This window comes from Molothrus aeneus, chromosome W (assembly GCF_037042795.1).
Source record: "Molothrus aeneus isolate 106 chromosome W, BPBGC_Maene_1.0, whole genome shotgun sequence".
Lineage (NCBI taxonomy): Eukaryota > Metazoa > Chordata > Aves > Passeriformes > Icteridae > Molothrus > Molothrus aeneus.
Genome location: NC_089679.1, coordinates 780,286 through 806,999, shown reverse-complemented (window position 1 = coordinate 806,999; position 26,714 = coordinate 780,286). Strand labels below are relative to the sequence as shown.

The 26,714-nt window shown below is 45.0% G+C and overlaps 1 protein-coding gene across 7 annotated transcripts in view; it reads right to left on the bottom strand.

The window, feature by feature from the left end:
• Positions 1 to 26,714, bottom strand: part of LOC136568568 (spindlin-Z-like) — a 107,233-nt gene that overhangs the window by 49,433 nt on the left and 31,086 nt on the right. Inside the window, exon 2 of one of the 7 annotated variants that reach the window (XM_066568585.1) lies at positions 7,268 to 7,332. The exons of the other annotated variants lie outside the window; for them this stretch is intronic. The gene's annotated coding sequence lies outside the window, so the exon portion shown is untranslated. The remainder of the gene's footprint in view (positions 1 to 7,267; positions 7,333 to 26,714) is intronic. 7 annotated transcript variants of the gene reach the window in all.

Here is a 26,714-nt window from a genome sequence, read left to right as displayed (position 1 = left end):
TGTTTCTGTGAGAAGTATTGCAGGGATGGGTTTTTCCTGTGTTTATAAAGTTATGGACTAACTCAGTACATGTCTCTCCTGCAGTGACATAAAAAAAGGTGAACAAGATTTGGTAGAAAAGAAACCTCTCCTTTCTATTACTTTAATTTCCCAGGACATCAGCAATTAAGTTAGAACTCCACTGACAAGTTGGTGAATTTTATTTCTTCCACTGGGAGCCTTAACACTTAATTCTGCTACAATGTAGATGGTCCAATCCCCTAATGAAGTATGCTAATCATAGCCCTCAGAAGAAGCAAGAACAATTCATCACACTGTTCAATTCTCTTAATACATTTTAGGAAAAATGTTATTCTAGCTTCTTTTGGAGAATAACAGAAGGAGATGATACTCAGCAGTAAACAACATTATCCATACAATCCCAAATCATTATTTTAAATGGTTATGCAAAACTATGCTTTAACTAAACTCTCAAGCATATTTGATTTTTTTTCAGCATTTTATTTTACTAACATTTCTGGGGAAAAGGTTACCAACTCAAACAAAAAAGAAAGCAACAGCTTGCATAAAATGTCCATATTGTCAGTCTACAGGTTTTCCAATTATTCCTGAACTATTCTGTATGCTGAAGGCTTCAGAGAAAGATGCAAAGTGCATTCCCCCTCTCTGTAATATGTATAATTAAATAGCATCATAAATAAGTATGCCTGGAAGAGTCCTCAAAATTAACATCTACTTTAAATGGTTTTCTTGACAGAAGGATAAGCTCATTATAGTTGTCACATTGTGTTTTCTATTTATTATATTTCTGTACTTTCCAATTATTTTTGAAAAAGTATGCAGCCTAAAATGCTTTCAAATTATGTAAGCATACTTATATTTTATCTTTCAAATCACTAATGGGATTTCAATGAAAACTAATCCAAGGACATGTCAAGTGTGGATTATCAGAACTCCCTAGTAGACCATGCAAGAAGTTCAGCTGTAGATTAGTCTTCTAGGCAGAAGAAACTAATCTTTCTAATGAAAACTACCTCTCTGTGTACCCATAATTTGCTTGTTTTTATATTACAGCTTCCATAAATGTTAAAGTAAACAATGTTTCTGATATGAATAAGGGTAGCTGACCAAAGAAACAAAGCAAATATATTCCTTTTTAGATCAACCCAAGAGATACATTGCTATTTATTTTATATATAGTACAAGATAATAAAAAAAGTTTTCCTTCCTGATAATATTGTGAAAAATTGACTCACAGCATCTTCCTATTTATTCAGCACCTACCATCCACCAAAACCAGTCAATACAGGTAGATATTTTACTGGCCTTTCCTAAATCTCCTAGTATCTTCAAAGTAAAAGCTTTATTGCTGCAACCATAGAATCACTTGGGTTATAAAAGACCTTTAGGATCATTGAGTCCAAGTGCAAACATAACACTGCCAAGGCAACCACTAAACTACATCCCTAAGTACCACATCTACATGTCTTTTCAATGCCTCCAGGGGTAGTGCCTCAACCACTTCCCTGGGCAGCCTGTTCCAATCCTTTATAACCCTTTCTGTGAAGAAATTTTTTTCTAATATCCAATCTAAACCTCTCCTGGCAAAACTTGACGCCATTTACTTCTGTCATATCACTTCTTACCTCGGAAAAGAGACTGACACCCACCTTGCTACAACCTCCTTTCAGGTCCTTTAAGATCCCCTCAGCCCCCTGTTCTTTCAGAATAAACAACCTTCATTCCCTCAGCCACTTCATAAGACGTGTGCCCTAGACACTTCACCAGCCTCGTTGCCCTTCTTTGGACATATCCTAGTATCTCAATGTCTTTCTTGTACTTAGGGGCCCAAAACTGCACATAGTATTGGAGGTGAAGTATCACCAGTGCTGAGTAGAAAGGGACAATTACTTCCCTAGTCCTGCAGGCCACACTATTTCTGATACAAGCCAGGAGGTTGTTAGCCTTCTTGCCCACCTGGGCACACACTGGCTTATATTCAGCCAGCTGTCAACCAACACTCTCACATCCTTTTCTGCCAGGAAGCTTTCCAGACACTCTTCCTCCAGCCTGTAGAGTTGCATGGGGTTGTTGTGACCCAAGTGCAGGACCTGGCACTTTACCTTATTGAACCTCATACAAATGGCCTTGCCCATTGATTCAGTCTGTCCAGATTACTCCTGTAGAGCTTTCCTACCCTCAAGTACATCAACACTCCCGTCCAACTTGCTGTCACCTGCAAACTTACTGAGGATGCACTTGATCCCATCATCTAGCTCATCGATAGACAAATTAAATAAAATCCGTCTCAATACTGAGCCCTGGGGAACCCCACTTGCAACCAGAAGCCAACTGGATTTAATGCCATTCACCATCATTCTCTGGGCCTGGATATTCAGATGCTTTTCTACCCAGTGAAGAGGACACCTGTCCATGCCGTGAACAGTTTCTCCAGAACAATGCTATGGGAAATGGTGTCAAAGGCTTTATTGAAGTTCAGGTAGACAACATCTATTGCTATGCCCTCACATTAGAGATAGAAATGAGACATACACTCTTGTTCAAGCAGTGAGAGAGAAGCTCCAGTTTATTTCCACATCCCAAATTTATAGTGTTTTACAAAATTTCATGCTCAATTCCAATTGGTCGGTAACTATTTGTTACCCCATTTGATTGGTCAGTTCACCAGAGGTGCCTACCTGCCGACTACAGTCTTTGTTTGCATTCTTCTCTTCAACAATTCAGGATAGTTTTCACAAGTGCAGTTAACAGTCACAGTCTCAGAATTCTTTCTCATGAGAATAACTAGCTTTTCACTGTTACAGGATTCCATTCTCATGAAAGCTGACAGTTTTATCATGGGAACTTATCAGGCTAGCTGCCAGCTGTACTTAGCCAAAGTAGCAGGCCTAAGCCATGATTTTACAAAGCCTTTCTTTTATAAGGTTTTTACCTATATGTAACAAACATCCACAGCCTTTCCCTTGTCCACTAAGTGGGTAACCTTGTCATAGAAGGATATAAGGTCAGTCAAGTAGGACCTGCCTTTCATAAACCCAAACTGACAGAACCTGATCAACTGGTGGCCTGTACACATCACATAATGGCACTCAAGATCATCTGTTCCATAACATTCCCCAGCACCAAGGTCAGGCTGACATGCCTATAGATCCTTGGATCCTCCTTCTAGCCCTTCTTCAACATAGGCATCATGTTTGTTAACCTTCAGCCAACTGTGACCTCCCTGGTTAGCCAGGACTCTTGATAAATGTTTGGAAGTGGTTTGGTGAGCACTTTGGCCAGCTCCCTCAGTACCCTTGCACCCATCCTGTCCCATAGACTAGTGCACATCTAAGTAGTGTAGCAGGTCTCTAACCATTTCCCCTTGGATTATGGGGGCCCTACTCTGCTCCCTGTCTCTGTCTTCCAGGTCAATGGGCTGGGTAGCCTGAGAACAGTTGGTCTTATTCAAGATAAAGGAAAAAGCAGCATTAAGTACTTCAACCTTTTCCTCATCTTTTGTCACTGTTTCCCTTCACATCCAATAAAGGATGAAGATTTTCCTTAGCCCTCTCCTTTTGTTGCTAGTGTATTTATAGAAACAGATTTGATTGTCTTTTATAGCAGTATTCAGATTAAGCTCTAGTTGGGCTTAGGCCCTTCTAATTTTCTCCCTGCACAACCTCCCAACATCCATTAGTCCTCCTGAATTGACTGCCCCTGTTCCCAGAGGTGATAAACTCTTTTTTTCTTTCTGACTTCCAGATAAAGCTCTCTGTTTAGCTTGGCCGGTCATCTTCCGTACAAGCTCATCTTTCAGCACATGGGGATGGCCTGCTTCTGCCCCTTTAAGATTTCTTTCTTCTAGCACATCCAGCCTTTTTGGACTCCTTTGCTCTTCAGGACTGCCTCCCAAAGGACTTTCTCAAACAGTCTCCTAAACTGGCCATTGAATTCTGGGATAGCAGTACTGCAGACAACTCCTTACATCTCTGAGAATTGAAAACTATCATATCATAAGACTGCCTCCAACCATCACATCACCCACAAGTCTTTCTTTGTTCACAAACAACAGATCGAGAACCTTCTGTAAGGACTTAAAGAGCACAGTTGCCTGCCTCAAACACTGTCAAGGCCACAGAAGGAACTTGCCATAAGATAAGCCACCACAGCAGGAACCTGAGATAAGCACAGAAGGGAGGAATTTTCAACAGGAAGGCACTAATTCCAAGCCTGGTAGAGGCGAGATCTGGTTAGCATATCCTGGTTAACGCATCTCGACAAAAATTCCCAATGTGGCAAATTGCTGTGGGAAAGGAAGCAACTGTTCATACACATTATCACCCCAAGTTATGGGAACGGCACTTGTGACTACCCTGTGGATACTCGGAACTTGGACTGTATAAAGGTGAAACCCCCAGAACAACAACTCTGGGACCCCCACCACCAAGGAGCCCAGGGTGAAGAAGGACCAATGGGACACGGCTGGATTAATGGTAGTGACTGTCTTCTGGTTGACCCCTCTCTCTCTCTCTCCTTCCCCCCCATTTCTATTTCTTTCTATCTTTCTACCTCCCATTTACTGTTAAATTAAATCTGTACTATTGACTTCAGCATATGATCTTGTTTGCACCTTAGTTCAGGCAGAGGCATCTCTCACTAATTGGATCCCAATACCTTCCCTAGTTGGCTCAGTCATGAACTGTGTCAGGAATTTATCTTTAACACACTCCCAAAACCTCCTAGACCATTTCCTGTCTGCTCTGTTGTATTTCCAGCAGACATCTGGTAGGTTGAAGTCCCCCATGAGAACAAGGGCCAGTGAGCACAAGACTTCTTCAAGCTACTCATAGAATATTTTGTCTGTCTCTTCACTCTGGATGGGTGCTCTATAACTGACTCCCACCAGGATATCTGTCTTGTTGGCCTTGTCCCTGATTCTTACTCATAAACACTCAACCCTTTTATCACTGTTATCAGGCTCTAGATAATCAAAACACTCCCTAATATACAGGGCTACCCTGTTCCCTCTCCTTCCTTACCCATCCCTTCTGAAGAGTTTTTAGCCATCCATTGCAGTACTCCAGTTGTGGGAGTCATCCCACCATGTTTATTGTCATAGTTTTCCTGACGCACAATGGCTTCTAGCTTCTTCTGTTTTTTGGCCATGCTGTGTGCATTGGTGCAGATGCACTTCAGTTGGGCTATTGATCCCACCCTTTTTAGGGGGAGATGTCCTAATTCCTATGTGACCATTCTCAGGTGCCTCTGTGGTTTCTACCACATCAATAACCCTAGTGTCTTTGCTGATGCATAGGTCGCCATCCCCTACCTCCACTGAGATGGCTAGGGCATTGCACTCATTAGGGCCAGGGCATTTAAAATGTGCTCTAGTGTACTCAGCACATAGTGGAGTAGTCCAAAGGAACTTGCTGACACACTGTCCCTTAAATATTGAAGTGTAGCCACCAGGCTTTTCTCAAGGGAGCCTGGTTTCGTACCTTTCCCCCATCAAATCTAGTTTAAAGCTCTTTTAATGAGCCCTGCTAATTGCTGCACAAAGATCCTATTCCCCATTTGAGACAGGTTGTCATGGTTTTAAGGCCAGCTGGAGCTAAAAAACCATGAAGCCACTTGCTCAATGCCCCTCTCTTTCCCCCCATCCCCCAGTCCCCCCACCCTGTGGAATGGGGAGGAAAATCTAAGTAAAACTTGTTGTTGAGATACGAACAGTTTAATAATTGGAAATAAGGAAAAATGCAATAATAATGGTAAATAATAATGATAATAAAAAGGGGAAAAACAAGTGATATATCATGCAATTGCTCACCACCTGCTGACCAATGCCAGACCCCTCCTTCCCAAACCCAGATTGGCTCCTCTTCCAGCTACCTTCCCCCAGTTTATATACTGGGCATGATGTTCTATCATGTGGAATATCCCTTTGGTCAGTTTGAATCACTTGTCCCAGCTATGCTCCCTCAACATTTTTTTGCAAACCTCCTCACTGGCAGAGCACAAGACAAGGAAAAAGTCCTTGGCTTAGGAGAAACATGACTTAGCAAAACCACAAAACATCATTGTATCAACATCACTCTCATTATGGATCCAAAACACAGCACTGTAACAGCTACTGAGAGGAAAATAACTCTAGCTGAAACAAGGACACAGGTGTATGTTGTCTGTTGCCAAAAGTCCTGGCATGGTGTAGACCAACCCATGATTAAAGAACCCAAAATGCTGCCAGTGACACCAGGCTCAGTGCTTGGTTGTCATAGTTTAAGAATGGTACTCCCCAATTCAGTGCCCCTGCCGAAACTCTCCAAACCACATGGTGCTCTCTCTTGCTCCCCTGCTTTCCCCTCCCCCTCCCAAAATGTAGATGTACTAGAAATGTAGGTGCACTAGAAATGTAGATGTACAAAAAAAACCCAGGCTAATTTCTTCCCCTCCCCAAGCAAACAAACTAATCAGAGCCAGCTAATTTTTCCATTTGTGGATTTGCTAAAAACAAAACAAAAGCAAAAAAGGGATGAGTAACTTCACTTTCATCAAAAGAATGGTGTGCTTTTGTAATATTTTATTTATTTTTCATCCTTTGTTTTTTGTATAAAATGTAGAAAAAATATATTAGGAACATAACCATTGATGATATAACATTCACACCAGTATTGTGGTGTAGAAATTAGATGGTGTCTGTCCAGAGCTTTTCAAATTGCTTAATCTTTCTTTGATGAATAGTTAGAAGTGCCTGCAAAAAGGATGATCGTCTTGGCTGGTCTAGTTCAATAGTTCACAAATTATGGCTTCTCCCACTGTACTGGGCTTTGAATAATCTGGAAATACTATTGGAACATCTGGTTAGTCTTCTTCATTCCATTTAATTGAATGCTTCTCTATATCTCCCTACAATTCTTAAGAGAAAGAAAGGGAAAAAACCCAAATACTAAGAAAGTCCTATAACCCACTACTGAAGAAACCATACCAGCTATTCCAGACTTAAAACACTGAACCTGAAGACATGCAGGCTAATTATAAAATAAATAACATTGACAACACTACATGTTCACTAAACCAGACAAACTATCAATACATCAACTGATGCTTACAATCAGCTATAGGCAAAAGATTCTGCCAAAATTAATAAAAAACCTGTTTATCAACACAGAGGCAAAAATTAAAAGCATGAACACAAAACTGAAGTGATGAAAACAGTACAGAAAAATGAAGGTAATAGAGATGGCAGTGGGAAACTACACATACATACCTGCAGCAGCAGCTCTCAGACCACAGAAAGCAACACAAAACTTTCCCAGGCCTTTCTGGGAAAGGCTAGGAGAAGATCAGAGAAAACCATGATAAATAATTCTTAGCTTGCTGCACCTGTTACTGTGAACATGTGGAATGTGTTATGGAGATTTGTTTACAAAAGGGTAGATTCTTAATTAACTAATGGTGATGGTATTTTAATTAGAGGACCAATTAGGTCCAGCTGTATAATAACTGTCTATAAAACAATGGGTTTCTTAATAATAATATAATAATAAAGAGATTAATCAGCTTTCTGAGAATCAGAGTCAATACTAATTATTACCCAGCTGGGGGTCCACTACAGCAACACACACCATATTCGGAAAGGGATGAGGGGGAGGGAACAAAAGAGATAATTTTCATTAGAGGTTTTAAATTTAGTCTCATGCTAAATTAGCTTTCTGAAATTCCCTCCAGGTTTCAGGGGGAAAAAGGCTACATGGTTGCAATTTTTAAAATTGTCCTAGGGTGACATTATGATGCTTGTATCCCCAGTTGTCTGTTCTGTTTATGCTGGATATTATGTTCTGTGCCTTCAAGACTGGCTCTGAAGAGCGAAGTTTTGTTTTGGTTTGTTATCAGCCTGGTCACTCCCCTACAGTTGTCAGGACAAAGAGACGGGGCAATACATAGTGCTGCTTTTGCTTTTAGTTTTTTTGTGCTTGCTTTCACTTTGCTCTTGCTCCTGTTTTGCTTTTGCTTCTGCTTGTTAGTTAGTTTAGCTAGGCAGTCTGAATTTTCCCTGGACTGTTTTTCTTTCCCTTTTCTTGGAACCACTCAAACCTGCTCCGGATTGGGACCTAGGAAACACCGAGTGTTTGCACCTTATGGCTTGCAGCAGCTATCCCCAGCACCGGAGGGACTGATAACAGAGCGACCACCCCCAGGAGAGACTTTCTGAATTTGTCATCTTTTTCAGAGTGGTGAAAGAGTGGTGTCATCCAGAATTGTTCATTTTGTGTGCTGGGGGGTGCTGTGCCTGTTAAATAAACAGGTTCTTTCCACTTCTCTCTGAGGAATGCTTCCCGAACCGGTTGGGGGGAGGAGCCATGTGGGTTTGCTTTCTAGAGGGGCCCCCTTTGGAGGTTCTCTACCAAATTTGCCCTAAACCAGGACAAAATTTGGTGCTCAACGCGTGGCTCGAGAGAGTGGAAAAAACCCTGTTTTGAGTGAATTTTGGTTGCCATTACTCTGTGTTCGTATAGAGCAGTTAATAGCCATGCTTTTTGAATTCATAATGTCTCTTGGGGTGAAGGCTTGCATGCATTTCTAGTCTCTAAGTTTTTTTGAGATCTTATTACCTCTACGGTCCCTAGGTTTATTTTCTTATCCAGAAATACCTCTAGTATTGTCCCTAATACATAGTTTTTACAGCAGAGGGGCAGTGACCAGAATAGCTATCCTGCTGGGCTTGGTGGTAATGGTTTGTGAAAAGTTTATAAACATGCTGAGGTCTGCTCCAGGTATGAATGGTTCGTGGCTATGGTTATGCATCCAGTTTGTTAGAGGAGGAGCAGCCGGGAATGAGGCTTTTCAGCCTTTGCTTTCCTTCTTCTCCTCTGAATCTGTTACACCACTATTGGAGAATGTTCAGTTTTCCCTGAATGTTAGAGACCATCTTTCTGGTATTTAATCTGGTAACCTTCGTCTATACAGTCTGCTGCTTCTCTAGAATGATGGCTGTGATTTCTAGAGGGGCTGATGAGACCCCTGACCCAGGAGTAGACCCAGGAGTGGGAAATCCTTAGTGGTGTGGGAAATGGGAGGATATGGGCCAAATCCTGAAGGAATTTTCTGACCCTATAGTCTGGGACTTTCCACATGAACAAATTCAGAACCCAGCTGAGGTGGGGAAATACCTGAAGGGGTCGACTCTTAGCAGAGGTTAATCCAAGGTTTATTCTAGGAGCTCCGAGCAGCCTCTACCACCTTAGGGGGCCTCCTGCTGAGAGCCCCGGGAGAGGTGCCAAGGTTACATTTAAAGGGAGGTGTAAACCTAGAGTAGATAACATTTTACTAACCAGTAAGTGACCCTAAGGGATGGATACTGGGGGATAGACATTTAGGACAGTGTATGGGGTAACACTTGGGGGGTTTTCCCTAGTCTCTGGCTAATCACTTGACGTCCTGGACTGAAACTTCTAGATGGAGGGGATGGGATGCTGAGTGATTGACAGAGAGCCAGGGTGGGGATTTGGGGATGATCTCAGCAAAGGAAAGGGATTACACAGGTAAAGGGAGGGGGTACAATCTGGGGTAAACCATTTGGGAAAAATACTGGAATACAAAAACAAAACTATTACAAAGTATTACAAAGTATAAAAAAGAGAGGGACTTTTATATGGGCAGATAGTGACAGGACAAGCGGCAATGATTTTAAACTAAAAGACAGCAAGTTTAGATTAGATATTTAGAAGAAATTCTTTACTCAGAGGGTGGTGAGGCACTGGCACAGGTTGCCCAGAGAGGTTGTGGATGCCCCATTCCTGAAGGTGTTCAAGGCCAGGTTGGATGGGGCTCTGAGCAACCTGGTCTAGTGGAAGTTGTCCCTGTCCATGGCAGTGAGGTTGTAACTAGATGGTTTTTAAGGTCTCTTCCAACTGAAACCATTCTAGGATTCTGAGATACCCCAGAGAGAACTGTTGGACAGTGGAACTCATTTTTGAAATAGCCTCATAAACTCCTGGGCTAAGGAACAGGGCACTGAGTGCTTGTATCACATGCCCTATCATCTACAAGCCTCCAAAAAGACTGAGAAATATAATGGATCGTTAAACACTATACTGAGAGCATTGGGCACTGGGTTCTAAATTTAGCAGAATTTGAGGAAGAAGGGAATTAGCTGGGGAAGGCAATGTGGACTTCTTCCTTGGAAAAAAGGCAAACCCATTCATTGATCTGGGTGTAATTGGTGGGTAATGCAGAAGCATGGGAAGATCCAGTGTGTGCCTCAAGGAGATTTAACCTTGGGGGATAATAATCTGTGATGCAAGTTGTATGTTGTAGGAAGTAACATATCAGGGACTACTTCAACCAACCAAGAGTGAGCTTCACAAGGAACTGGGTGAGTGCAATGATGACTCAAACCAAGCTGGTGTTTGCACCCACCAATCAAACATGCTGCTTTTCCTGTCCTAAGAGACCACCTTGACAGATGAGGCCCAAGTCATAGTCAGTTCTTATGAACATCTAGGGGAATGATAGAAGCTCGTGAATAGGGAAAATGATATCTACCTATCTCTTAAGAAACAGTAGTTAATGGGAATGTATAAATTTGTGTGTTGGGTAGAAAGATGGATTAAGCATATAGCATAAATTGAAAATATCATTAAGAGGGGATTTCCAGAATGAGAATTACTTCCAGAATGAGAAGAACTTGCTTGAGCAGGGAGGTTGGGGCAGATGACCTGTGAGAGTCTGTCCAAGTTTTCCCTCATCTGCCTCACGATCGTCATTGGGGAACCACTGAAGAGAAGACCCCCCTGTCTAAAATCTCTGGCTCTGAAGGAGAAAGTTACACATGCCAAAGGCCCTGAGACCCAAGAGCACAGTGCTAAGTTATTGCTTTCACAGGTGTTGTTTGCTGTATGCTACACTGAGCCCAATGAGAAGGGGCACTGTGCCCTTTTTGCAACAATAGCCTTGGAAGCTGTCCCACCTCTCGGCCTGGCTGGACTTCTCCTGAGTTCAGGTGGTCTCCCACAGAAGACCCTCACCTGTTTTACAACCACCATGACAGACTGAGATGTAAGAAGCCTCTCCATCAAGGACTGAGACATGAAACCCCTAACCCGGGGGAGGTGTGTAGGGGGAGGCAAGCTGACCAAACCGAGATGTTTGCCTGCAGGTTGTGACCACTGGACCAAGAAAACAATGGCTCTCATTTACTGCTGAGAACATGGACTACCTGTTACATCTATTCCTTATTGTATCTGTTCCCCCCCCCCTCCTCACAATTTTCAATAGAATTATCATATTAAAAACCTCTGAGTTAGCTAGAGATTTTGAGATCTCCCCGACGTAACAGGAGGATCCTCGACTGGACTGGACCAAAGGACTTTGTCTCTACGTTTGGTAGCTATATGCCCCCTCTCTCTCTCTCTTTTCTCTCTCTTTCTCTATCTTTTTCTCTCCTTTAATCCCTCTATCACATTTTGCTGTGGTCATTCAATAAAGGTGCATTTGTTTTGATTATTACTGCAAATCCCCTGTGCCGTGTCGGTTTTTTGCACCCTGAGATCACCCCCACGAACCATCACGAGCCCCGTTTGTAAGGACGGATCGTGACATGACCCTACTGTGGTTCCTTCCAACCTTATCCATTTTGTGATTTTGTGAAATAGATATAAGGGGATAATAAGAAGATGTGTAAATGTAGGAAATTATGTAGGACCTAAGCATGATGCAAATGGTATGAAAAAAAAAGGGTGGAGATTGTGTTGGGTCCAGCTGGGATGGAGTTAACTTTCCCCATAGCAGCCCTCAGTGCTGTGCTTTGTATTTGTAGCTCACCAATGTTTTGGCTACTGTTGACCAGTGCTTGCACAGCATCAAGGCTCTTTCTTAACCCCCTCACCCACCAACCCTAAGGGTCAGGATAGCCAACCAAAACTGACCAAAGGGATATTTTATACCATATGACATCATGCTCAGCAATAAAAGCTGAGTGAAAGGGGGTGTGGGGGCTGTGAGAGACTGGAGGAGATTGCTGGCTTGAAGCATTTCAGAGGGGTGGGGGTGTGAGGGAAAGGGGCGGGTTGGGCCTTGCCTTTGGGGAGGCAATGCAATGCCTTGTACACCTCACCCATCCTGGGCCTGTATCCCAGCCCTGCAGTGGCTGCCAATCATTGGGACACCAAAGGCAATGCTCCACACCCCACCTCTGGAGCTCCTAACCCAGCTCTTAAGTGGTCACATGACCAGAAGTCCCACCTGGGGGAAGGACCCAGGAAAGCCAAAGGGTATTTCACCCAGGACATGCGGCGAGCACGTCTTGACCCTACCTCCTACTGGAATTTCTATCAGCTAAACACTGCTGGAACTAGGAGTGGTAGCTATATTTGTTCTCGTCTATATTTTTTCTGTCTTTTCCTCTTTCTTCTAATTCCTTCAGAGTTCTGAGTAACATTTTGAGTAACTTTAAATTAGACAGGCTAAGTTAATGCTTTGTGAAATGTTTTACGTTGACTGAATGCTGCTCTAAACCTTTTGCCAAAGTTCTCTGATTTTCTAAAGTTGCCAGTAAAGTTTTTTTGTTGTTTTTGACCTCTTGAGAATATCTTGTTGGTATTTCTCCCATGCCTCTAACTCAGAGTACATAAAAAACTGTAAACTCTTCTAAGTGTCTCATTGAGTGAGGTTTTTGGGGCCTTACACAGGCATGTAACAATATTAAGGCATTTGTCTCCAAAGACCCCACTAGACATACTGGGGCCCTACTTAGGATAGAATATTTCCAACTGAAAAGGAAACTATAACAATCATCTAGTCCAACTATATGGTCTCCAACTGCAGACTAAAACTTCAAGCACAGTATTAAGGGCATTGTCCAAAAGCCTTAAACATTGACAGGCTTGGAGGATCAGCCATCCCTCTAGGAAACCTGGTTCCAGGGTTTGACCACCCTCTCAGTAAAGAAATCTTTCCTTATATCAAGCCTGAACCTCCCCTGATGCAACTTTGAGATATTCTCATGCGTCCTATCACTGGATACCAGAGAAGAGATTAGCATCTTCCTCTCCACTTCCCCTCATCAGAAAGCTGTAGAGGGCAATGAGAGCACTCCCTCAGTCTCCTTTTCTCCAATCCCTAGAAATCAATGGGGCCTGATGGGAATCCTCAAAGATGTGGCTGATGTCATCACCAAACCCCTCTCAATGATTTTTGAACAGTCTTGGGAATCTGGAGAGGTCCCAGATGACTGGAAGCTGCTGAATGTTGTCCTGATATTCAAAAAGAGAAACTACCAACCTGTCAGTCTCACTTCACTGCACAGTAAAATAATGGAAAAGATTCTTCTGGAGGGTATTGAAAACACCTGAAGGACAACGCAGTCATCAGTCACAGCCAACACAGCTGCATGAGTTGGAAAGTCCTGCTTGTCAAACCTGATTTCCTTCTACAACATTGCAACCCACCTAGTTGATCTAGGAAAGCCAGTTGATGACATCTTTTTCGATTTCAATAAATCTTTCAATAGTCTCTCACAGATCCTTCTAGACAAACACATCATGCGGTGGGTGAATAACTGGCTCACAGGTCAGGTGCAAAAGGTTATAGTGAATGGGGTGACATCAGACTGGTGACCTGTCACTAGTGGGGTTCTGCAGGGCTCCATCTTAGGCCCTGTACTCTTCAACATCTTCATAAATGACTTGGATGAAGGACTGGAAGGGATACTAAGCAAGTTCACAGACGATACAGAACTGGGAGAGTCTGTTGACTTCCTCGAAGGCATAGAGGCCCTGCAGAGAGACCTCAACAAATTAGAGGACTGGGCAATCACCAACCATATGAAGTTTAACAAGGGAAAGTGCCAGATTTTGCACCTGGGAAAAGGCAACCCTAGATGTACATACAGACTGAGGAATGAGATGCTGGAAAGCAGCGCCCCGGAAAAGGACCTCGGGGTCCTGGTTGAAGGCAAGTTGAATATGAGTCAGCAGTGCCCTGGCAGCCAGGAGGGCCAACTGTGTCCTGGGGTGCATCAGGCACAGCATCACCAGCCAGTCAAGGGAGGTGATTGTCCTGCTCTACTCTGCACTGGTGCAGCCTCACCTTGAGTACTGTCCTAGGTAACCCAAAAAATGTGTATTATATTCCATATTTGTGCTATGCCATTTGCCCAAGATTGTTACTGTCCTTTTAAGACCTGAGGGCCAGAAACAGAATTGCGGAGGCAGGGGGTGCTGGGGTGCCTTTCAGAGACAAAATACTCAGGCAGAGACTCTCTTTCATTCCCACCAGTAGGCAGAGGCTCTCTTTCATTTTTCCTGTATCCTTAGAATAGTTGGCAACTCCTTTTTGGTTGTGGTTGCCAGAGGCAATCACCATCTCTGAAGCTGGAACTGTCAGAGCCAGGAGGTGCTGGTTTCAGTGCCTGGGAAGACCGTTTCTTTCCCCACCCTAACACACAAACATGCCAACACAAACTGGGTCCAGCTGGCTGAAAAAGAAGCAGAGCAATTGACACCACAGGTTTGCCTATACCCCAATTCCCAAGTTCCAGCAGTTGCCTGAATTCCAGCCACCATTGTTGACAGAGCTGACACTGTCAGGAGAGACACTATTGGGTGGCATGAAGCAAATGGCTTGGGGGACACTTAAATGATTTTAGACTCCAGGTTTCTTTTTGTTTTGTCCTTGTTCCCTGTTGGTTGTTGTTTAGGGGAAGAGGGAGTTTTATAATCACAGAGGTTCATTTGCTGTGGGTTTTTTTCTCTTTATTCTTTCTCTCAACCATGCGATCAGGAGAAGGGGGCTTCTCTGCCGTTTTGCCTTCGTCCCTTGGACAACACAGTCTTTTACTGAAGCTTCCATTTTAGGGGAGGGGCTTATCTGCCATGTTGCTTTTGTCCCTTGGACTACGTGTTTGTTAAGGATGGTACCATGGTGGGGGGGGACTTCTCCGTCATTTTATTTTCTTTGTTTCCAAGTAGTCGACAGGACTCAACACCTTTGTATCTAGTGATTATTACTGTTATTTTGCCTGTTGCTGTTTCGTCCTTTTAGTAAACTTTTTTCCACTTAGATCTTCTCAAATTCATCCCTCCTTAATGGTGAAAGGGGAGTGGTTAAAACTAAAAGGGGAGGTAACTTATTTTGGAGTGCCCACCCTGTAAATTGTCTTAAACTCAGATGAGTACTGTGTGCAGTTTTGGGCACCACAATATAAGAAAGGAGGGCAACAAAGATGCTGAAGGGCCTTGAGGTGAAGCCATATGAGGAGCAGCTGAGGTAACTTGGTGTGTTCAGCCTAGAGAAGAAGAGACTGAGGGGAGACCTCATTGCAGTCTACCACTTCCTTGTGAGGGGAAGAGGAGGGGCAAACACTGATCTCTTCTCTGTGGTGATGTATTGGATCTGGCTGAGCTGGAGTTCACTTTCCCTCAGCAGCCGTCATAGTGCTGTGCTTTGCATTGGTAGCTAGAAAGGTGTTGATAACACACCAGTGTTTTGGTTACTGTGGAGCAGTGCTGGCACAGCATCAGCACTGCCTCTCACCATTCCACTCCCCATCAGTAGGCTGGGAGTGGGCAAGATCCTGGGAGGGGACACAACCAGGCCAGATGACCCAAATTAACCAAAGCAAAATTCGATACCATATGACATCAGCTCAGATATAAAAGCTAAGGGAGGGAAGAGAAATGGGGGGCATTTGTTTTTTTAGAGTGTTTGCCATCTGGAGCAACCTCTATGTGTGCTGAAGCCCTGCTTCCTGGGAAATGGCTGAATATCACTTGCTGATGGGAAGTACAGATTAAATTTTCTCTCATTTGCTTATGCATGTGCAAACTTTCCTTTTTTTCTTGCTTTAGTAAACTGCCTTTTTTCAACCTACTAGTTGTTTTCCATCTTTTTTTTTCTCTCCCTTGTCCCACTGGGAAGGGGAGTGATAGAGCAGCTTGGTGGGCACCTGGCATCTAGCCAAGGTCAACCCACTACAGGTGACCAGTGACAGGACCCAAAGTTGTGTCAGGGGAGGTTTAGGTTAGATATCAGAAAAAGGTTCTTTACCCAAAGGGTGGTTGGGTGTAGTAGACCACATGGGGCTGGGTAAGGCCCCATGGAGAATTGAACAATAGGAACTGCTGAGACAGCAAAATAAGATCCTGTCTCTCTGACCCCCACCCCAAAGCTTATCTCTGTAACCTTATAGGCGATATTACCTAAACCTTACTATTGGTCAAGTTTGGATTCCCCTTAACCCTATAAAAGGGGCCTACTTTAGCCCATTCGACAGAAGAAGAGCTGTTGCTGGGACCCCTCACAGACTCCCCCAATAAACATCGCTGTGGAACGCCAGGACCTCTCCTCCTCTCTCACCGTCTGCTGCAGCCTCAGCCAAGGGCACCCTACCTAGCAAGCAAGAGCTGAGATCCTAAGAGAGCTTGCAATCACTAAAGAGCTGATAATCACCAAGCTTGCTAGAGAGTAGCCCACGGCGATCAGCCTCGAGCTAGCCTAGCTTTCGGGCACCCTATCTCCCTGAGGACTGGGCTCCCGGGCTATCTTGCACTGCTTGATAATAAGGCCAGAATAGAGGCTTTATTATACGTGGCGCCCGACTCGACGACGTGGACCCCCCCCCCATTGGAGGCGAAACTCATCGATTGAGCAGCGGACCCCCCCCCCCCCCCGGAGGTTACAGTACTGCCGTCCAGACGCCGCTCCTCCTGCGAAGAGGCCACTGTGTTTTAGAAGAACCTCTCCCTGGGAGGTGTCAGTTCCACACTCAAAATTTACATCTGAACGACAAAGTTCCAAGGAGAACTGACGGGAAGCAGACGCCTTCCAACAGATTTTAGACCCCAACTCAGCAAGGAGAACTGACGGGAAGCAGACGCCTTCCAACAGATTTTAGACCCCAACTCAGCTGAAGAAGTGTAAGTATTACTGCGGCCATTTTTTCTGGATCCTAAACTCCCTTTTTCTTTTTTTTTTTTCTTTTTTTTTTCTCGTTTTTTTTCTGCTGGAAGGGCTAAAGTAACATGGGTTCAATTTTTAGTACTTTAACCCGAATCGAGAGAGAATTATACTGAATTATCTTAGAAATCTTATCTGCAAACAACTTTTCCAATGGCAAGCTCTCTAAAAATAACCTTAAAAATTTATAAGATGGATTCTTTTGCAATACCCTAAAACTGATAAAGAAACTATCACTGAAAATTTGTTTTGGGACAAAATTGGAAACAAAAAATATAACTCACAAACTAACCAGGACTTTTCTGTAACTAAGTATTTGCCTTTATTCCATATAATAACTAAAACCATTGAAAAATTTAACAGAGAAAAAACCCTAGCAACAGACACTTCCTCTTCAAATGCTAATTACACTGATAAAGATCCGCAGGAATGTAGCTCGCATGCCTCGCATCCGCAGGATCCTAAAACTCTCCTCGCCTCTGCCTCTCCCAAGGCAGAAGCGATGCCTTCCACCCTAGCTCCTAAACCCACCTCCCCCTCGCCTGCGGGATATGCGCCGCCCAATCCCCCGAATCCTGACTTATCTACAACTGCAGACATCCCCTCTCCCTCCGGCTCTGCTTCCCCCTCGCCTCCGGTCCCGGGCCCCCCTCTTCCTGCTCCTCCCACCCTCCCCCCTGCCACGAACCATCCCGCCCCCCCCTCCCGCCCCCCCACCCCCACGCCAGCTCTGTCCACCCCCGCCGTGGACCCTAAAACCCCCCTTCCCGCTCCTCCCACCCCCACGGTGACTCAGTCTCCCCGCGTCGCGGTGTCCCCCACCCCCCCTCCCCCCACCCCTGCTCCGAGCGGCCAGACCTCCGCCATTGGTCCCCCGACCCCCGTAGCCCCCCTGCCGTGCCCGTGTGTACCCCCGCTCCCCCCCCCTGCACCCTGCCTGCCACAGCAGGGGGTACCCACACATTCACAGTCCCAGCGCACCACCCCGTACCCCCGGCACCCCAGACCAGTCCCACTGCCTCCTCACCCCCACTCCCCCCATGCCCACACCCTCAGTCCTCCCAACCCCCCACCCACCCTCAATGCCACCCGAACGGAATCCCAGAGACCCCCCAAGGTGCTACCCCCCCCACCCAGTCCTGTGCATGCTGTGCTGTCATCCCAGCTCCAATGGCGCCTCCCCCTGGCCAGGTTATGCCATGTGTCCCCCCAGAGCCACCAAAACCCTTGAAAAACGCCGCTTCTAAACGCCGCAAAAAGCATAGGACACGGATTGCAACTCCCCTCAGTCCTCCTCAGAGGACCAGAGCACTTGCAGTGACTCTGACTCTGATACGATGTATACTGATCCATGGACTCTTATTAAGATAGAGGCAACTAAGGCTGGTGATTGGGAACTGGCACAAAAAATTAATGCTTTCCCTGTAGAGTATAAACAGGAAAGAAATGGTGGGGAATCCGCTATAAAGACATGGAAGCCAAACTCAAATAAGGAGCTCGTGCAATTAAGAAATATAGCCAAAGAACATGGGCGAGGCTCACATATTTTTAGAAATTTCTTAGAAGCAATGTTCTCAGCACATGTCTTACTTCCCCACGATATAAAAAATATTTCACACTGCCTCCTGTCCCCAGCAGAATATTTGTTATGGGACAGGCATTGGAAAAAACAATTAAAAACATTATCAGATTCATATTCTGCAGATGCTAATAAGACGAATTTTACGGTAGTCCAACTAGCTGGTGAAGGTGACTTACAGAAACCAGCAGACCAATTGGAAACCTTGAATAAAGAGGCACTGCAGGACATCGCTCTCGCAGCAAAAACCTCTTTACTTCTCATGCATGATGAGTCAATGCCAACAATGCATTTTTCTACTATTAAACAAGGGATAGATGAAAGTTTTATCAAATTTGTGGACAGACTTAGAGATGCTCTGGAGAAACAGATAGAAAGCACAGAGGCAAGGAAGGAACTCTTATGTAAACTTGCCTTGAGTAACTCAAATGAAAAATGCAAAGCCATTCTGAGGTCTCTACCCGTGGATACAGACCCCACCATAGAGCAAATGCTGGAATGCTGTACACATCACATGTCCACTGAAAATACAGTGGCCCAAGCAGTTGCTAAGGGTATTGCTGAAGGAGTTTCTGGTGCACATGCAGTCATAGCTTCTAAAGACCAAGCTAAATGCTATCACTGTGGGGATCTTGGACATTACATAAAGGATTGCCCAGAAAGGTCACCTCCCCGATACTACCGTAATACCTATTAAAGTCCCCAGAATCAGCAGCACTACCAGCAGCATCTGGGAAACGCCTTGCGCAGCCCAGTGGAGCCCCGGGCTGTGACAACAAATCAAAGGCCACCCAGACCCAACCACGCACCATCCCAGGAAGTTCCGGACCACAAGAAGAGGACCCAACACACGGGGCGATACAGATAGGAACCTGCCGTCAACTGGTAACTGCTTTGTCCATTGACTTTAATAATTAGAATGTTCATTGTGTTCCCACAGGAAAATATGGGCCAAAAGGTGGTCCTTCGCACATTTTAATTATAGGTGACTCTCTTAATAGCCCAAAGGAGATCTTGGTTGTTCCAGAAGTGCTAAAAGTACAGCCGGGACAAGAGATTCTTGTCCAGGTATACTGCATGGACTTACCATTTTTTCTTTCAAAGGGAACTCCAATAGCACAAGCCTTCTTACTCCCAAAAAATCACAGGGAACAGATTGCTCTCAACCCTACAGCTATGTGGGCACAAGTCGTGGGACCAACCAAGCCTACCATTGAGTGTGGCCTTACCTGCAAAGACGAGAAGACCCACCTACCAGGGATGCTGGACACCGGTGCTGATGTGACCATCATCGCCCGCTCAGAATGGCCAGCACACTGGGATCTACAACCGGTTGCAGGCATGATTTCTGGGATTGGTGGAGCTACAGTATCCATGAGAAGCAAGAACAACATTCTTGTTGAAGGGCCTGAAGGCAAGCTGGCAACCATCCGTCCATTTGTGGTAAGGGCCCCCATCACCCTTTGGGGCAGAGACGTTCTATCCCAGTGGGGAGCTTCCCTATGTATCCCCACTCAGGATTTCTAATCGGGGCCACTGAGGCACGCGCACTGCCAGATACACCTCGTCTCACCTGGAAACGCCACAAGCCAATCTGGATTGAACAGTGGCCCCTCTCTAAAGCCAAGCTGCGCGCCCTAAACACCCTTGTGGAAGAACAGCTCAAAAAAGGCCACGTAGTAGAGTCTGACAGCCCTTGGAACTCTCCAGTCTTCGTTCTACCAAAGCCTGGGACAAACAGGTGGAGGCTCCTCCACGACCTTCGCAGAATCAACGAGGTCATCGAGGACATGGGCCCCCTCCAGCCTGGCCTGCCCTCCCCATCAATGCTGCCTAGAGACTGGACACTTGCTATCATAGACATTAAGGACTGTTTCTTCAGCATTCCTCTACACCCTGAGGATGCTCCACAGTTTGCTTTCTCCGTTCCCGCTCTTAACAAAGAGGTTCCTCTCAAAAGATATCATTGGTGTTAACTTCCTCAAGGTCTCAAAAACAGTCCCACTATTGGCCAGTGGTATGTGGCCCACATCCTGTCTCCCATTCGGAAATTATTTCCAGATGCTATCATCCACCACTATATGGATGATATCCTGGTGTGTGCTTCAGATAAAGCTTACTTGGACAAAACAGTTAAAAAGACTATTGAAACCATAGAAAAGGCAGGAATGGAGATTCGTGAGGACAAAATCCAGTACACCAAGCCATGGACTTACCTTGGAGTCCAGATCTGGGAAAGGACCATTGTATCCCAGCAGCTCACCATAAATGACGACCCAAAAACCCTGAGGGACTTACACAGCTGTGGTAGGCTAGGGACAGGCGTTCGGAAGATTTCGGGCTGTGACGGAAAATTACAGGAATCCTTCTACCCCCCCTCCCCATAGATATGGATCACCCTTGGAATGTAGCCAAACGTGTAGCCCCCCTAACCTATGCATGCCAGTAACTTTCCACTCCATACTAACCCTAGAAAGTATAGCCAAACCCCTGTCTGACGTAGAGAAGCCCCTTAGTCCATAAATACCCTTGAGACCCCTCAATAAACGCCTTTAACCGTCCACCACATTGGTGTCAGCGTCTGTTATTGGCCACGAGGGATCCCAAGGAGGAGATCGCAGTGCTGGACTCCGATACCAGGTCATCGCGGCCTTCACAAGAAGGCAACACACAGCCTGTGCGGATCCATCAACTGGGTACGTCCACTGCTAGGAATTACAACAGAGGACCATGCTCCCTTGTTCAATCTTCTTCGTGGGCCTAAAGACCTGGACTCTCCCTGCACTCTCACAGAAGAAGCCAGAGGTGCCATGACCAAAGTCCAGGAAGCCCTGTCTTCACGCAAAACCCATCGCTTCGAGCCCAGCCTGCCTTTACAGTTCATCATCCTGGGAGAAGCACCTTGATTCCATGGACTGATTTTCCAATGGGACTCCCAGCTTCAAGACCCTTTGTTGATACTGGAATGGATTTTTACAAACAGCCAGCCTACAAAGACACCACCTACCAGGAGGTCATGGCACATTTAATAAAAAAGGCTAGAACTCGCCTCTGCTCTCTTTCAGGGTGTGAGTGCATATACTTGCCAATAACCCTCACAGACTTTGAGGATTTGCTCCAGACCAATGAAAGCCTCCAGTTTGCCCTAGATAGCTATACGGGCCAAACTTCAGTTAAGATCCCAAAACACAAACTTTTTAACCCTGATATAACCTTCCATTTGATTCCAAAACGAATCCAAAGTAGAAAACCTCTCAAAGCTCTAACCATCTTTACAGATGGTTCAGGGTCTTCCCACAAGTCGGTGATTACATGGAAAGACCCCCAAACACAAGATTGGCACTCTGACATACAAATAGTGGAGGGATCTCCACAGATTGCAGAATTAGCAGCTGTTGTCAGAGCCTTTGAAAAATTTAAAAACAAACCTTTCAATCTGGTCACAGATTCACCTTATGTTTCTGGGATAGCTATGAGAGCAGAACATGCTCTTCTCAAAGAGGTCTCTAATCCAAAGTTGTACCAACTGCTCTCTAAATTAATACACCTGATCTCCCACAGAAAGCAACCTTACCATATAATGCATGTGAGGTCACACATGGACCTCCCAGGTTTTGTTGCAGAAGGTGACAGGAAAGCGGATGCATTAGCAATGGCAGCAGAAACTGCTAATGTTCCTAACACCTTTGCCCAGGCAAAGTTGTCACACGCGTTTTTTCATCAAAATATACCTGCCCTTATGAGAACGTTCAAGCTCTCAAAAGATCAGGCAAAGGCTATTGTTGCTACATGTCCGAACTGTCAGAACTATCAGATACCATCTATGGAGACGGGAGTCAATCCCCGAGGTCTGAATAGCTGCCAGCTGTGGCAGACAGATGTAACTCACTTTGCACCTTTTGGAAGGTCAAAATACGTGCATGTATAGGTCGACACATTTTCGGGAGCAGTATTTGCATCATCACATGCAGGAGAAAATACCATGCACACAATAAAACACTTTCTCCTCGCTTTTGCCGCCCTGGGAGTACCAAAGGAGATTAAAACAGATCATGGACCTGCCTATACCTCCCCCAAGTTAAAGGAGTTCTTCAATGAATGGGGCATAGCACATAAGACAGGCATACCTGCAAACCCCACAGGACAATCCATCGTGGAAAGGACACATCAAACCCTCAAAAGAGTCCTCGATCAACAGAACAGAGACACGAGACTCACATCTCCAGTGGAAAGACTTTGCAAGGCTCTCTACGTCATCAACTTCCTGAACTGTACAGCATCAGAGCCTGACCTCCCAATACTTCGCCACTTTGCAAATACCACCCAAGCAAAGCTCACAGAGAAACCACCGGTGCTCGTGAAGGACCCTGAAACACGCCAAATTTCTGGGCCTTACCAGTTGATTACCTGGGGTAGAGGATATGCGTGCGTGCTACTACCATCCGGTCCGAGGTGGTACCCAGGAAAAAACATAAAACCATACCTAGGCACTGCAAACACTACTCCTGCAAACGGGGACAAGAACTCTCCTGAGGCAAACACAAGACCACCTCAAAACCAAACCAGCTCGGCCTGGAGACGAAGACGTCGCCGAATACCCACAAACACAAGAACAGACCGCCCCATCACGAGACAGCAGACAAAATTGAAAGCTAAATAACATTCTGCTGCATCAAGCCATAGATAGCCTTAACACAAAAGTGTTCTCTGAATTATGTGTTGTTACACCTTTTTTTTTGTATTTCAAAAATCCCTATTATTCCCTCTTCCTAACCTTTTAAAACCCCTTAACCCTCTACCCACTCCTCCTCCCTTAGTGTAGCTTAGAAATTAAAAGAAAAAGGGGGGGAGGAGGGGAACAGATAAAAGAACAAGGCAGAAAACCCTCTCATCATAACGATAACAAATTCTGCTTATATTCCCTATCAGAAGCCCTATTCCTGCCCAAAGATGAAAAATATCTCCGTTGCTGCTGTCCTCACTGCTGCCTGGATGTTCTTCACCGTACTGCATGCCTTCGGCTGGATTAGCCCACAGCCTAGCCATAATGTTTGGGTAACCTTAGCAAAAACACTAAAACAGGACAACATGTGCTTGTCCATGGGAAGCATTGATAACCCACTTTCCACATGTCTAGTAGGAATTCCCTTTGTAGCAGATGACTGGCCTGTCTATAACTCAGAGCTCCTCCGCACCACAGGTAAGAGACCCAATGTGGCTGATACTTGGGACGAGTGGACAAAAATTCTGCCCGATGCTCAAGAAGAACCCCAAGAATTAGAACTGTTGGGGTTCTCCAAGGCCACATATTGTGTCAAATTTTACTTTAGACGTCCAAAGAACAATTGGCCAGAAATTGACCAGAACAAACAGACATATCGAAAAGAGATATCACCAATTAACAAAGCCTATAACTCTCACGATTGGTGCAATTACATGGCTCGTGTGATTTCTGTGCCCTCTCTCCACCCCAAAGTATTACCCAAGGGAATGTTTCTCATCTGTGGTGACAGAGTATGGGCTGGGATCCCCTCCTGACTCTAGGGAGGTCCCTGTACCCTTGGAAAACTTTCTACCCTTACTCCAAACATCACCCTGTTACATAATTGGAAAAAAAGAAAGCGAATCAAAATGCCAAAAAAGGTCCTACACTGAATTTGATGAAAATTGTGATCCTAAATTATACGATTGGACAAACCAAAAAAGATTGCTGTCTCCCTGTTCTTACCCTGAGTAGCTGCAGCTAAAGCCCTCGGTGAAATCAATCACCTTGGGTGCTGGCTCAGTAAACAAGCTAACGCTACATCTGCAGCCCTGAGTGATCTCTTAAAGGAAGAAGAAACCACAAGACAGGCTTCTTTCCAAAATCGAGCAGCAATCGACTTCCTGCTGCTTGCCCATGGACACGGCTGTGAAGACTTCGAAGGCACGTGCTGCTTCAACCTCTCTTCACGCTCGGAATCCATCCATGCAAACATCCAGAAACTGAAAGATCCCGTGAAGGACTTGAAAGTAGAGAGAATCCCAGACTGGGTCAATGAACTTTTCGGGCAATGGGGATTAACAGGATGGGTTGCATCTTTGGTTAAGGGAATGTTGTTGATTTTCCTTGTAGTTGTTATTGTGTTAGCTATGTTCTCATGCCTTGTTCACTGTTTCAAAAGAACTATAGCGAATGCCTTTTTTCTAAAAACAGAAAGTGGAGTTGTAATAGACCCCATGGGGCTGGGTAAGGCCCCATGGAGAATTGAACAATAGGAACTGCTGAGACAGCAAAATAAGATCCTGTCTCTCTGACCCCCACCCCAAAGCTTATCTCTGTAACCTTCTAGGCTATATTACCTAAACCTTACTATTGGTCAAGTTTGGATTCCCCTTAACCCTATAAAAGGGGCCTACTTTAGCCCATTCGACAGAAGAAGAGCTGTCGCTGGGACCCTTCACAGACTCCCCCAATAAACATCGCTGTGGAACGCCAGGACCTCTCCTTCTCCTCTCTCACCATCTGCTGCAGCCTCAGCCAAGGGCACCCTACCTAGCAAGCAAGAGCTGAGATCCTAAGAGAGCTTGCAATCACTAAAGAGCTGATAATCACCAAGCTTGCTATAGGGTAGCCCACGGCGATCAGCCTCGAGCTAGCCCAGCTTTTGGGCACCCTGTTTCCCTGAGGACTGGGCTCCCGGGCTATCTTGCACTGCTTGATAATAAGGCCAGAATAGAGGCTTTATTATAGTTGGGCACTGGAACAGGCTCCCCAGGGAAGTGGTCATAGCAGCAAGCCTGACAGAGTTCAATAAAGTGTTTGTACATTTTCAGGCACATAGTGTGAATCCTGGGGCTGTCCTGTACAGAGCTGAGTTATACTCAGTGATCCTTGTGGGTCCCCTCTAACTCACCATATTCTGTAATCTAGACAAACCCAGTGTCCTTAGCTGTTCCTCATAGGAAACGCCTTCCAGCTCCCTCGCCAGCTTTCTTTCCCTCCTCTGGATGCATTCAAGGACCTTAAGACACTTTAAATCACAGAACCATTAAGGTTGGAAAATGTGGTATTTACATTCTCTGAACAGAGAGACTTAATTCTCTCTCCCAGGATTTTTCCTGAAGAAGGCAGTGAGAAGCTCAGAGAGAAGAAGAGAAAACAATTCTTATCTCTATTCACTGCTCCTGTTGTTTTGCACATGTGGAATGTGTTATGGAGATTGTTAACCCAAAGTGATTTGTTAATTGGACACTGGTGAAGATTGTTTTGTTTCCTTGGCCAATTAGTATAGTATATTTTTAGTATGTAATTTAGTATAGTATTAGTGTAATATAGTATAGCTTAATTAAGCAATTGTTCAGCCTTCTGAATCATGGAGTCAGAGCACATTATTTCCTGCATCGGGGGCTCCTGGCAGTGATAGGAAAAGACCTCTGAGATCATCAAATCCAACTGCCAACCTAGCACCACTACCATATCCACCGCTAAACCATGTCCCCAAGTACCATGTCCACACATTTTTGAACACTTCCAGGGATGGTGGTGGAACCACTTCCCTAGGCAGCCTGTTCCAACTCATGAAAACCCTTTCTGTGGAGAAATATTTCCTAATATCCAATCTGAACCTCTCCTGACACAACTTTGGGCCATTTCCTCTTGTCCTGTCACTTTGTCTTGGGGATGGTTTTTATAGCATATCTGTTATAGATGAGTAATGCGATGGTTGACTCTCACAATTAAGGGGTGAATATTATGTATATGTTAAGAGAAGTTTTGTAGATGTATAGTTATGTTTCTCCTCCCCCTTGCATTGTTATCATGGGATAGACTGAGTAGTCGGGGCATTTGAGAGGGTCAACTTGTTACTATGACAACACCTGACCTTCAATCAAGATGTAAGAAAGTGATCTCCACCACTGGACAGCAAAGGAGTCAACTGACAAGACTTTGGGAGGGGCTAGAGGTATAAAAGGCAGAGCATCCATTTTGTAGATGAGCACATGGTGATTGAATCCTTTGCCCTGGGCACTGTATTTTTCCTTATTGTGTTCTGTTGTATTTTGATAAGGTCTTAATAAACCTTTAAAATTTTTAAAGTGAGCATTGTTTCTCACAATACCCCTTTTTTTTGCTTGGTTTTGGTTTTGTGTCCGGAATGGTCACACCCCCACACACCCCGCCCCCGGCTCTGGGAGT